The sequence below is a fragment of the Hyla sarda genome, chromosome 4 (genome assembly GCF_029499605.1).
Source record: "Hyla sarda isolate aHylSar1 chromosome 4, aHylSar1.hap1, whole genome shotgun sequence".
NCBI classification, from domain to species: domain Eukaryota; kingdom Metazoa; phylum Chordata; class Amphibia; order Anura; family Hylidae; genus Hyla; species Hyla sarda.
In genome coordinates, this window is record NC_079192.1 from 108,550,463 (window position 1) to 108,565,156 (window position 14,694).

A 14,694-nucleotide genomic window follows, 5' to 3' on the forward strand; every position below is an offset into this window, starting at 1 on the left:
GTCCATCTTAGTGAGGTTCAAGACACGCATTAGCCAAGCAGAACCGCGGCAGTTCCAGGTCTCCGTATGGGAAATCGAGGGGGTCCGACCTCTGGTTGTTTAAAGGAGTATTCCAGCGCAAAATAATTTATCCCCTATCCAAAAGGATAGGGGATAAGTTATAGATCGCAGGGGGTCCAAGCGCTGTGGCCCCCCGGGATCTCCTGGACGGGGCCGCGGCAGTCTGCAGGAAGTGACGTTTCGTCCCCAGCAGAAAGCCACGGCAGACACGCCCCCTCCATGTATCTCTATGGGGTACATGGAGGGGGCGTGTTGACCACTGCATCATGCGGGGAAGGAACGCCCCCTTTCCAGCATACTGCTGCGGCCCCGTCCAGGAGATTCCGGGGGGCCAAAGTGCTCGGACCCCCTTGATCTATTACTTATCCCCTATCCTACAGATCTCCTTTAAGGCTGCAGTACTCCTTTAGGGTACATTCACACATACGCAGATTTGATGCGCAGGATTTCAAGCTGTGTTCAGTCATTCAGTTTACATTGAAATCTGCAGCAGAAAATCCTGCGCATCAAATCTGCGCAGAATACTGTACGTGTGAATAGACCATTAAAGTGTAAAAGATAATACACAGCACTACAGTGTATTACGTGTGTGGTTGGTAGAGTGCACGTCAAAGTCCCCTTTCAGTATTAATGCAAAAAAATAAAGAAAGTTCAGCAATCTAAGTTTAAAAAAAAATTTAAAAAAATAAAAAAATCAATGATTGGTATAGTCACGTCCAGGACAACCAGAACTAATTCTCATTATGTATCCCATGTGGTGAAAGCTGTAAAGATGTAGAGGAAAAAACAGAAAATAAAGTGATCGGAAAGCCATTTGTACTACAAGTGGTCTCCATCAAAAAAAAAAAAAAAAAAAATACACCTTGCCATCACAAAAATAAACCACACACAAGCCCTGATATGGGTATGTAAAAAAAAAAAAATATTATTAATAATAATAATCCTTAGATAGTGAAAAAGAATTGGTCGGTCATTAAGGGGTTAACAAAGACTACAAACCCCACATAGATGCCCCTTCTCCCCTCCCCGTAGATACACCATCATCCGCGTATACACATTTATATACATCCATAACACACAAAGTTTGGTGACACCATTGCTGTGTACAGGCAGAGCCGCACAATCCCGTCCTCCTCTCGCACATTGTAGTGTGCACAGTGCCCGCCGCCCCCTCACCTGTCCGGGTGCCCGCTTCTCATCTCCCGGGGCCGGCTGTTGTCTATTATAACCGCAGTGTCTGAGCAGGGACCGCGCACTCGTCCATGGGGCACTCCACCTCCTGCTTCTGCCCTGACTTCCTCCTCCGCCATAACCAGCCCCTTATGGGGAGGCGGCTAACCTGTCAGAGCCGGGCAGGGAGGAGTGCGGTCCGGGCTGGGTGCCCAGGTGCTCTTCCTGTGGAGATAACGCGGCTACCGAACACTGTAATTAAACAATGAGCGGCCCCGGTGCTGTGTCTGCGCTTCTCCTGTCATACACTCCCGTATACATGGCGCTACTTGGAGGAGCTTTTCCATAAGACCACCCTGTTCTGTAGGACTGACTGTAGTCATTGTTGTTACATGGTTTCTTTGTAATGTTTCAATCTGTGAGAGTTGGGTGACAAGACATCCGAGGAGTCCTGCAGCTTTTCTGAACCTTCCAATGGTAATTTAGTCATAGGAGCAATCATTAGGCTGTGTTTCCACTTGTCTTTTTTTGCCAAAACCGCAGTATTTGCCACATGTTGTCTTTTTTTTTTGGGGGGGGGGGAAGAAGCCAGGTGTTAGGGTGCGTTCACACGGAGCAAGAGGAATTTACGAGTAATTCCTCTTGAATTCTCCGCTCCAAACTAATTCACATCTCCTCTGCCCATTGACTTTAATGCTATTTCTGCTGTCTTGTTCACACTGCGGAAATTCTGTTAGCGGAATTTGGACGCTGAATTCCGTTCCGCTTGAAGAATGAGCATGTTCATTCTTCAAGCGGAATCCGCTAGCAGAAATCAATAGAAGTCAATGGTAAAAAAAAAAAAATTTCCGCTGGAAATGGCTGAAAAACCCTTCACTTCTTTCTCCCCCATTTCTTACTCCAGCGCTACTCCAGACTAATGAAGCAGCGCTGAAGACCGCTTCTGGGTATAGTAGGAAATCCCGCACATGCGCAGTATCAGCCGGCATGAGAAGGAGAGTGTCAGGACTCAGCCTGAGGATCTCCAGCGGTTCCAGAAGTCGCTACAGGTGGGTGCTGCATGGTAGATCCAGGGGGTCCCCAGCAGTGGGACCCCGGCGATCTGACATCTTATCCCCTATCCTTTGGATAGGGGATAAAATGTCTAGGGGCACAGTACTCCTTTAAAGTCGGATGGAGTAATAGGAGAAAATGCCCCCCAAAATTTTTAACCTAATTTCTTCTGAGTATGGAAATACCCCATATGTGGATGTAAAGTGCTCTGCAGGCGAACTACAATGCTCAGAAGAGAAGGAGCGCCATTGAGCTTTTGGATAGAGAATTTGTTTGGAATGGAAGTTAGGGGCCATGTGCATTTACAAAGCCCCCCATGGTGCCAGAACAGTGGACCCCCCCCCCCCCAAATGTGGAAACTACACCCCTCACAGAATTTAATAAGGGCTGCAGTGAGCATTTACACCCCACTGGTGTTTGACAGATCTTTGGAACAGTGGGCTGTGCAAATGAAAAATAAAATTTTTCATTTTCACGGACCACTGTTCCAAAAGTCTGTCAGACACCTGTGGGGTTTAAATGCTCACTGCACCCAGAATTACATTCCATGAGGGGTGTAGTTTCCAAAATGAGGTCAAGTGGGGGGGTCCATTGTTCTGGCACCATGGGAGCTTTGTAAACACACGTGGCCTTCAATTTTGGACAAATTTTCTCTCCAAAAGCCCAATGGCGCTCCTTCTCTTCTGAGCATTGTAGTTCGCCAGCAGAGCACTTTACATCCACATATGGGGTATTTTTATACTCAGAAGAAATGGGCTTTTTTTTCCCTATTTTCCCTTGTGAAAATGAAAAATTTAGGGTAACACCAGCATTTTAGTGAAAAATTTTTTTTTTTTCATTTTCCCATCCAACTTTAACGAAAATTGTCAAACACCTGTGGGATGTTAAGGCTCACTATACCCCTTGTTACGTTTCGTGAGGGGTGTAGTTTCCAAAATGGGGTCACATGTGGGTATTTATTTTTTTGCGTTTATGGCAGAACCGCTGTAAAATCAACCACCCCCATGCAAATCAACAATTTAGGCCTCAAATGTACATAGTGCGCTCTCACTTCTGAGCCCTGCTGTGCACCCCTAGAGCATTTTACGTTTTACCTCTTGTGAAAATGTAACGTATGGGGCAACACCAGCATGTTAGTGAAAAAAAATTTTTTTTTTTACAATAACATGCAAGTTTAGACCCCAACTTTACCTTTTCATAAGGGGTAAAAGGAGAAAAAGCCCCGCAAAATTTGTTAGGCAACTTCTCCCGAGTATGGAGATACCTCATATGTGGCACTAAATTGTTGCTTTGAAATACGAGTATGGAGATACCTCATATGTGGCACTAAATTGTTGCTTTGAAATACGACAGGGCTCCGAAGTGAGAGAGTGCCATGCGCATTTGAATAAGGGATTTGCATAGGGATGGCCCGGGATGCAAGAATTACACTTGCCTCCAATACCAAAATAACACTATGGCAGTGTTTCCCAAACAGGGTGCCTCCAGCTGTTGCAAAACTTTCAGGATGCCTGGACAGTCAATGGCTGTCTGGCAATACTGGGAGTTGTTGTTTTGCAACAGCTGGAGGCTCCGTTTTGGAAACAGTGCCGTACCAGACTTTTTAAATTTTTATTGGGGGTGGGGGGGGCAACTGTGTATGGGTATATGTATATGTAATGTTTTACTTTTTATTTTGTGTAGTGTAGTGTTTTTAGGGTATATTCACACTGGCGGAGGTTTACAGCGAGTTTCCTGCTGGGAGTTTGAGCTGCAGCGGAAAATTTGCTGCATCTGTTTTACTTTTTATTTTGTGTAGTGTTTTTAGGGGGCATTCGTTTTATATAACTGTTTATTTTTATTTTCAAAAAGAAAACATACAATATCAACATTAAGTGAAATACAGAGGTTTAAAGTGAGTTTCCTGCTGGGAGTTTGAGCTGCAGTGGAATGCAGCAAATTTTCAGCTGCAGCTCAAACTCCCAGCAGGAAACTCGCTGTAAACCTCAGCCAGTGTGAATGTACCTCCAGCAGTTGCTAAACTGCAACTCCCAGCATGCCTTTTGCCGTGCATGCTGGGGGTTGTAGTTATGCAACAGCTGGAGGCACACTGGTTGCAAAACACAGAGTTTGTTACTTAACTCAGTGTTTCACAACCAGTGTGCCTCCAGCTGTTGCAAAACTACAACTCCCAGCATGTACAATCTATCAGTGCATGCTGGGAGTTGTAGTTTGCAACAGCTGGAGGCAGCCGGAGGCATACTACTAAAACTTCCAGGATGCCCTTTGGTTTTCCTTGCATGCTGGGGGTTGTAGTTATGCAATAACTGGAGGCACACTAGTTGCAAAGCACTGGGAGTTTGTTACTTAACTCAGTGTTTCGCAACCAGTGTGCCTCCAGCTGTTGCAAAACTACAACTCCCAGCATGCATGGTCTCAGTGCATGCTGGGAGTTGTTGTTATGCATCAGCAGAAGGCACAACTACAACTCCCAGCATGCCCTTTGGTAGTTTTGTGCATGCTGGGGGTTGTAGTTATGCAACAGCTGGAGGCACAAAAATGTGCCTCCAGCTGTTGCATAACTACAACCCCCCAGCATGCACAAACTACCAAAGGGTGTGCTGGGAGTTGTAGTTGTGCCTTCTGCTGTTGCATAACAACAACTCCCAGCATGCCCTTGTGTGTATGCTGGGAGTTGTTGCTTAGCAACAGCAGGAGGCCAGCCTTACCACCTGCTGCTACGCAGGGAAGATCCGCCTGCCGTTGCTGCCGCCTTTGCTGCTGGTGGCCAGATTCAGGGGTGGTGCGGGTGGAGTTAGGGACACCCCCACAGCAGGCGTTCTGATTTGTTGGCCAGTGCCACCTCACTCCTGCTGCTAAAGGATGATAGGTGCCATCTCGGATGGCACCTATCATCCTTTTTTTCCGGTTCACCAGGACCCGATTGACCCGGAATTGCTGCAGATCACTGATCTGAATTGATCTGCGATTTGCGGGGATCGTCGACATGGGGGGGGGGGGGGGGGGGGGGGGACTCATTCTGTAATTCTGAAACGTTACTTGTAAAAGTTCTTTACCAAAAGATGTCCTGTGCTAATAGTCAGCTCATGAAGCGTTACTGCAAGTTCCTAATTGTGAGGAGATGTGCTAATGGAGTTTTTGCTTTAACCCCTTAAGGACCAGGCCATTTTATACCTTAAGGACCGGAGCGTTTTTTGCAATTCTGACCACTGTCACTTTAAACATTAATAACTCTGGAATACTTTTAGTTATCATTCTGATTCCGAGATTGTTTTTTCGTGACATATTCTACTTTAACTTAGTGGTAAAATTTTATGGTAACTTGCATCCTTTCTTGGTGAAAAATCCCAAAATTTGATGAAAAAAATGAAAATTTTGCATTTTTCTAACTTTGAAGCTCTCTGCTTGTAAGGAAAATGGATATTCAAAATAATTTTTTTTGGGGTTCACATATACAATATGTCTACTTTATGTTTGCATCATAAAATTTATGAGTTTTTACTTTTGGAAGACACCAGAGGGCTTCAAAGTTCAGCAGCAATTTTGAAATTTTTCACAAAATTTTCAAACTCACTATTTTTCAGGGACCAGTTCAGTTTTGAAGTGGATTTGAAGGGTCTTCATATTAGAAATACCCCATAAAAGACCCCATTATAAAAACTACACCCCCCAAAGTATTCAAAATGACATTCAGTAAGTGTATTAACCCTTTAGGTGTTTCACAGGAATAGCAGCAAAGTGAAGGAGAAAATTCAAAATCTTCATTTTTTACACTCGCATGTTCTTGTAGACCCAATTTTTGAATTTTTGCAAGGGGTAAAAAGGAGAAAATTTTTACTTGTATTTGAAACCCAATTTCTCTCGAGTAAGGACATACCTCATATGTCTATGTTAATTGTTCAGCGGGCGCAGTAGAGGGCTCAGAAGGGAAGGAGCGACAAATGGTTTTTGGGGGGCATGCCGCATTTAGGAAGCCCCTATGGTGCCAGGACAGCAAAAAAAAACACATGGCATACCATTTTGGAAACTAGACCCCTCAGGGAACGTAACAAGGGGTAAAGTGAACCTTAATACCCTACAGGTGATTCACGACTTTTGCATATGTAAAAAATATATATATATTTTTTACCTAAAATGCTTGGTTTCCCAAAAATTTTACATTTTTAAAAAGGGTAATAGCAGAAAATACCCCCCAAAATTTGAAGCCCAATTTCTCCCGATACAGAAAACACCTCGCATGGGGGTGAAAAGTGCTCTGCTGGCACACTACAGGTCTCAGAAGAGAAGGAGTCACATTTGGCTTTTTGAAAGCAAATTTTGCTCTGGGGGCATGCCGCATTTAGAAAGCCCCTATGGTGCCAGAACAGCAAAAAAAAAACACATGGCATACCATTTTGGAAACTAGACCCCTCGGGGAACGTAACAAGGGATAACGTGAACCTTAATGCCCTACAGGTGTTTCACGACTTTTGCATATGTAAAAAAAAAAAAAATTTTTTTACCTAAAATGCTTGTTTTCCCAAAATGTTTACATTTTAAAAAAGGGTAATAGCGGAAAATACCCCCCAAAATTTGAAGCCCAATTTCTCCCGATTCAGAAAACACCCCATATGGGGGTGAAAAGTGCTCTGCTGGCGCACTACAGGTCTCAGAAGCGAAGGAGTCACATTTGGCTTTTTGAAAGCGAATTTTGCTCTGGGGGCATGCCGCATTTAGGAAGCCCCTATGGTGCCAGGACAGCAAAAAAAAAAACCCACATGGCATACCATTTTGGAAACTAGACCCCTCGGGGAACGTAACAAGGGGTAATTTGAACCTTAATACCCTACAGGTGTTTCACGACTTTTGCATATGTAAAAAAATATATATTTTTTTTACCTAAAATGCTTGTTTTCCCAAAAATGTTACATTTTTTAAAAGGGTAATAGCAGAAAATACCCCCCAAAATTTGTTAGGCAATTTCTCCCGAGTACAGCGATACCCCATATGTGACCCTAAACTGTTGCCTTGAAATACGACAGGGCTCCAAAGTGAGAGCGCCATGCGCATTTGAGGCCTAAATTAGGGACTTGCATAGGGGTGGACATAGGGGTATTCTACGCCAGTGATTCCCAAACAGGGTGCCTCCAGCTGTTGTAAAACTCCCAGCATGCCTAGACAGTCAACGGCTATCTGGCAATACTGGGAGTAGTTGTTTTGCAACAGCTGGAGGCTCTGTTTTGGAAACAGTGGCGTACCAGACGTTTTTCATTTTTATTGGGGAGGGGAGGGGGGCTGTGTAGGGGTATGTGTATACGTAGTGTTTTTTACTTTTTATTTTATTGTGTGTTAGTGTAGTGTAGTGTTTTTAGGGTACAGTCGCACGGGCGGGGGGTTCACAGTAGTTTCTCGCTGGCAGTTTGAGCTGCGGCAGAAATTTTGCTGCACCTCAAACTTGCAGCCGGATACTTACTGTAATCCTCCGCCCATGTGAGTGTACCCTGTACATTCACATTGGGGGGGGGGGGGGGAACATCCAGCTGTTGCAAAACTACAACTCCCAGCATGTACGGTCTATCAGTGCATGCTGGGAGTTGTAGTTTTGCAACAGCTGGAGGCACACTGGTTGTGAAACACTGAGTTTGGTAACAAACTCAGTGTTTTGCAACCAGTGTGCCTTCAGCTGTTGCAAAAGCTACAACCCCCAGCATGTACGGACAGTGGAAGGGCATGCTGGGTGTTGTAGTTATGCAACAGCTGGAGGCATACTACTTTGGCTGGGGATGCTGGGGATTGTAGTTATGCAACAGCTGGAGACACACTGGTTTGCTACTTAACTCAGTGTGCCTTCAGCTGTTGCAAAACTACAACTCTCAGCAGTCACCGACAGCCAACGGGCATGCTGGGAGTTGTAGTTATGCAACCACCAGATGCACCACTACAACTCCCAGCATGCACTTTAGCTGATTGTGCAAGCTGGGAGTTGTAGTTATACAACAGCTGAAGGTACACTTTTCCATAGAAAGAATGTGCCTCCAGCTGTTGCAAAACTACAAGTCCCAGCATGCCCATAAGGGAATGCTGGGAGTTGTGGTGGTCTGCCTCCTGCTGTTGCATAACTACAGCTCCCAGTATGCCCTTTTTGCATGCTGGGAGCTGTTGCTAAGCAACAGCAGGAGGCTGTCACTCACCTCCAACGATCCTCGCCGCACAGGTCAGTCCCTCGTCGTCGTCGCCGCCGCCGCTGCTCCTGGGGCCCCGATCCCAACATTGACGCCGAGGATCGGGGTCCCCAGCACCTGGGGTGCACGTCCCGCACCCGCTCACGTCCTCCGGAAGAGGGGTGGAGCGGGTTGCGGGAGTGACACCCGCAGCAGGCGCCCTGATTGGTCGGCCGGTAATCCGGCCGACGAATCAGGGCGATCGTGAGGTGGCACCAGTGCCACCTCACCCCTGCTGGGTCTGGCTGTTCGGGGCCGTCTCTGACGGCCCCGATCAGCCAATAATTCCGGGTCACCGGGTCACTGGAGACCCGATTGACCCGGAATCCGCCGCAGAACGCTGGACTGAATTGTCCAGCGATCTGCGGCCATCGCCGACATGGGGGGTCATAATGACCTCCCCTGGGCGATATCCCCCGATGCCTGCTGAACGATTTCAGCAGGCATCGGGCACCGGCTCCGCTCCAGATGGCTGCGGGGGGCCGGTAAAACACATGACGTTCTCATATGTCATGTGTCCTTAAGGACTCGGAAATGGAGACGTATGAGAACGTCATGTGTCCTTAAGGGGTTAAGGTGTATATTTATTCGGCTGAATATTTCTCCTAGTGAGGATCTTGAGAAAGGCTTTTGTTTGCCGAAACGTGTCTGTCTGTTTTTATCCCATTTTGTATCCCCATGATGTTTTTACAATCACAAAAGAAATAAAGCTTTTTTTTATATATATACCTGGTGTCCAGGAGTGCTGAGGATTCCATGCTCCTGAGTGAGTGAAGTTTCTCTCTAGCATTGTCTTGCATTAGGAGGAACCCAGGGCCAACCGCACCAGCATATGGTCTCACAAGGGGTCTGAGGATCTCATCTCGGTACCTAATGGTAGTCAGGCTACCTCTGGCAAGCACATGGAGGGATGTGCGCCCCCCCCCCCCCAAAGAAATCCCACCCTACACCATTTCTGACCCACAGCCAAACCGGTCATGCTGGAGGATGTTGCAGGCAGCAGAACGTTTTCACAGTGTCTCCAGACTCTGTCACGTCTGTCACATGTGCTCAGAGTAAACCTGCTTTCATCTGTGAAGAGCACAGGGGAGCCAGTGGCGAATTTGCCAATCTGTTATTAAGGAACAACAGCAGTCACAGCAGCATTATGATTTCAGGTGTCCGGATGCCAAAACTGAGACTCTGAAGAACATTTCCACAGCAGCAGTAGTGATGCAAGGATCCTGTCAAACTGATTTCACAGACTCTATCCACAAACTACATTACATTCTTAGAATGTGTACAGAGGTTTGCAACTTCCTTATCTGTATGAAACTAATGCACTTACAAAACCATATTTATTTTAATAACGTGCAACTTGCTTATTTGCATTTCCTATAGAAATATGGGCTTTGTGCATGTTCTGAACTCTATTTACTTTCAGTCAATTACTTCCTTTATTAGCAACCACAATATCTATAAATGTAATAGACACAACAGCTATTCTGCTTAGGGGTTATTAGATGCACTCCAGAGGACACGAAAATACTATTGTCATTATATGACCCGTGAGGGACGGGTTATACATGAGATAGTGATGTAAAAAAAATTTAAGCATAGGTTGAAAATTTCCGTTAGACAGTGAAGGGAATTTGCTGAGGCCGCCATATCACATGCCATTTAAAAAAAAGTACAGGTACAAACTTAATGGAGTATTTCAGGATTAGAGATGAGTTAGCCGAGCTCGGTGAATCCAGTCCAGTCTTGAAATACGGTTACCGTATATGGTTTTCCGCTAAAAAACGTATGGCAAAAACCATATGCAACCGTATACAACCGTATGACTCCAAATTAAAACGTATACGGTTTTTCCCATATACGGTTCCAAAACATACGTACGGTTCTATCCGTTTGCATCAGTTTTTGCCAACGGTTTTGCTATTTTGTTGGAATTAGTTTTCCAGCAATTTAATAAAGGTACTATTGTTCTATTTAAATTCCAATCTGCGCATGTGTCAACTCCATAAACGGATTAGAAAAACCGTGTGTAACCGTATTCTGAAATTCTGTGTACGGTTCTCATAGACAACAATGTTAAAAGAACCGTATACGGTTCGCATACGGTTTTCCAACTGGAGGCAAAAACGTGGTCGACAGCGTTTTTGCCTACGGTTGAAAAATCGGCAAAACCGGATCCGAGGCAAAACGGATGCAACCGTACACAACATTTGGAATACGGTTTACAATGCATTCTCTATGCATACGGTTTCAGATACGGTCGTAAAGTTTTTTTGTGGAAAACCGTATACGGTTACTGTATTTGAAAAACGTGGTGTGAACCCAGCCTCACTCAGAACTTTACGAACTCAGCTCACTTGAGTCTGGCATTGGTACTCATATTAGCAGAATGGATGAGGAACACATGGCCCCTGAACGAATGGAGGATATTCTAGGAACACTGACATGACGTCAGGGTAGTCAAACATACCTTGCAGCTAGCGGCAAGATCACATGACCCCAGGTTATCCCATCATTGCTGGCAATATGTGGTATACAGCTCCCAGGCCAATCAGGAGACAGCATAGGGGTGGGTCTAGGAAGCTAATAAAACACTTTCCCCTGCTTTGCAGACGCTATTTTGGGGGAAAACTAAGAGAGAGCAGGGAGGAACTACTGATCCCAGAAAGCCTCACATACCCAATAGAAAGCAGTTTCTCCACCACCCCAAATCATCCCAAAACAACAATTTCCTAAAACATTTTTTTTTATTAAAAAAAAATATTTAATGAAGGAATGCTTGGCAGGGAATGAGGGAGAGGAAAGATCACCTCTGCCATGTCCTCTACCATTAAGCATGTTGGTGACAGTAGCAGCTCTGTGAACATCACCCATTTGCTAAGGCACAGTACAGGTAGTGGCAGCAGCCCAAGGCCTCATGGTAGTAGTAGCAGCAGCAAGGAAAAGTTGTCACTGTTTTTCAGGGTTTGTGTTGTTTTGGAGGATAATCAGACTCTTGTGGACTGGTTGACTAATTCTCAGGAGAAGGAAGAGTCTGAAAGAGCCTGATGATATGAAGGTGAGCTGGTGTTAGTGGATTTCTTACCATTTACCAGTTACATGGAGTGGTGGAAATGTTTGTTCCATTATCTCTGTCTTTGCTTCCCCCCATTAGTTCTAAGCAGAAAGATCACATAAGCCACAAGGAAGAGTTCTGGGAGGACAGTCAGTCTTAGCATTGTGTTGCAGAGGTGGAAGCTGTGGCGATCATAGCACTAGTGGGACTGGTGGTGATAGGCATGGTGGAGATACTGTAAGGCATCTTCTCTGACTTTTTTTTTTGCTAAGATCAAGTGTAGTATCTGTTCTTATCAGTTTTATGCCGTTGGCAGGCGACACTGGTGAGGATGGGTGCTGCATGGTAGGTGGCAGGTGTACCAGGGCGTTCTGGGGCTGGTTCTGAGGAATCAGCTCGACGGCTGCTCCTATGTGACCTGTTTCTTCCGGGTCTCGCCATGAGGCTGAAAGGGTCTAGAGCCGAGGTACTTTAGTTTCACTGGGAGTACTGACTCACTGAGTGGAAGCACGGGCACCATGAACTCTTCACCTTGTGGCACTCACCTCTTCATTCCCGGCCTTCTAGCTAGGATCAGAGGAATTTTTATAGATCCAGCCGGATGTCCGGACAATATATCTGCACACATTCACTTATTTATTTCTTTTTTGTCACTGTTTCACTTTTTGCATGTTGTGCGTTCACAGGATTGTTACGATGCGGTAGCTCTTCTGGGTGTCCCTCCTAGCTGTCTAGGGGAGGTGTGTGTGGCCATCAGGTTCCTCACCTCCCTGCAAAAACCCTGGGTACTCCTGCATGGGCAGGGTACCGACCGTTTACAGCTCTGCAGGCAGATACCTTGGCTGACGTCAAGGGGGATGCCGGGAGCATTTGTGGTCCCTTAGTAGCTTCGGCAAAAAGGGACATCGAACCTGGAACTGCGGTAAGGGTACAAGTATTGAAACTACTCCACCAGATGACTCTCATCCCCTGCTCCTCCAGATCCCTCATGCACAGGCAGCACATTCTCTATCTTGTCCTTATCCGTGTCATGTCCTCCTCCTCTATCCTGTCAGTTATCTATTGGGGAATCTATGTTGTTCAAAAAACTATATTGGCCCAGTCACCCTGTTGTAATGCATCTTAATTCGCAACTGGCCAAGTTATTAGTTGTGCAGGCGCTACCATACCATCTTGTTGACTCCACGGCCTTTAGGCAACTAGGCCACGCTGAGGTGGTGCATACCTAGTTACCATTATTTTGCCAAAAAAGCCATCCCCACTCTTTTAAGAAATGAAAAAATGTCCAATCAGGATTTGCTCTACTAAGCAGCCTTGCTAAGGAACTTTAGTCACCTGTGACAATTACTGATATGGAGAAACTAAATCAAGTGCACTAAAACAAAAGAATGTTGAGTGAAAAACAATATTTTAGATTCTAATAATGCATTAACCCCTTAAGGACATAGGGCGTATCCATACGCCCCCATTTCCAAGTCCTTAAGGACCGAGGGCATATGGATACGCCCTGAGCATTTCCGGCCCCCACCGCTAGCCGGAGGGGAGTGGGGGCCGGATGCCTGCTGAAATCGTTCAGCAGGCATCCCGGAATATCGCCCAGGGGGGTCATTATGTCCCCCCATGTCGGCGATTGCCGCAGATCGCTGGACAATTCAGTCCAGCGATCTGCGGCGGATTCCGGGTCAATCGGGTCTCCAGTGACCCGATGACCCGGAATTACTGGCTGATCGGGGCCGTCAGAGACGGCCCCGAACAGCCAGAGCCTGCAGGAGTGAGGTGGCACTGGTGCCACCTCACGATCGCCCTGATTCGTCGGCCGGTTTCCCGGCCGACCAATCAGGGCGCCTGCTGCGGGTGTCACTCCCGCAACCCGCTCCGCCCCTCTTCCGGAGGACGTGAGCGGGTGCGGGACGTGCACCCCAGGTGCTGGGGACCCCGATCCCCGGCGTCCCTGTTGGGATCGGGGCCCCAGGAGCGACGGCGGCGGCGGCGAGGGACAGTCCTGCAGTGAGGATCGTTGGAGGTGAGTGACAGCCTCCTGCTGTTGCTTAGCAACAGCTCCCAGCATGCAACAAGGGCATGCTGGGAGCTGTAGTTATGCAACAGCAGGAGGCAGACCACCACAACTCCCAGCATGCCCTTATGGGCATGCTGGGACTTGTAGTTTTGCAACAGCTGGAGGCACATTCTTTCAATGGAAAAGTGTACCTTCAGCTGTTGTGTAACTACAACTCCCAGCTTGCACAAACAGCTAAAGTGCATGCTGTGAGTTGTAGTGGTGCATCTGGTGGTTGCATAACTACAACTCCCAGCATGCCCGTTGGCTGTCGGTGACTGCTGAGAGTTGTAGTTTTGCAACAGCTGAAGGCACACTGAGTTAAGTAGTAAACCAGTGTGTCTTCAGCTGTTGCATAACTACAATCCCCAGCATCCCCAGCCAATGTAGTATGCCTCCGGCTGTTGCATAACTACAACACCCAGCATGCCCTTCCGCTGTCCGTACATGCTGGGGGTTGTAGCTTTTGCAACAGCTGAAGGCACACTGTTTGAAAAACACTGAGTTTGTTACCAAACTCGGTGTTTCACAACCTGTGTGTCTCCAGCTGTTGCAAAACTACAACTCCCAGCATGCACTGATAGACCGTACATGCTGGGAGTTGTAGTTTTGCAACAGCTGGATGTTTCCCCCCCCCCCCCAATGTGAACGTACAGGGTACGCTCACATGGGCCCGTGCGACTGTACCCTAAAAACACTACACTACACTACCACAAAATAAAATAAAAAGTAAAAAACACTACATATACACATACCCCTACACAGCCCCCCTCCCCTCCCCAATAAAAATTAAAAATGTCTGGTACGTCACTGTTTCCAAAACGGAGCCTCCAGTGGTTGCAAAACTACAACTCCCAGCATGCACTGATAGACCGTCCATGCTGGGAGTTGTAGTTTTGCAACAGCTGGATGTCCCCCCCCCCAATGTGAACGTACAGGGTACACTCACATGGGCGGAGGATTACAGTAAGTATCCAGCTGCAAGTTTAAGCTGCAGCAAATTTTCTGCTGCTGCTCAAACTGCCAGCGAGAAACTACTGTGAACCCCCGCCCGTGTGACTGTACCCTAAAAACACTACACTACACTAACACAAAATAAAATA

At 46.6% G+C, this 14,694-nt stretch overlaps 1 protein-coding gene across 1 annotated transcript in view; it reads right to left on the reverse strand.

Moving 5' to 3' along the window:
- MCTP2 (multiple C2 and transmembrane domain containing 2) overlaps positions 1-1,487 on the reverse strand; it is a 208,166-nt gene extending 206,679 nt beyond the window's left edge. Inside the window, exon 1 of the mRNA XM_056571863.1 lies at positions 1,237-1,487. The gene's annotated coding sequence lies outside the window, so the exon portion shown is untranslated. The remainder of the gene's footprint in view (positions 1-1,236) is intronic.
- Between the last annotated feature and the right edge of the window lie 13,207 nt (positions 1,488-14,694).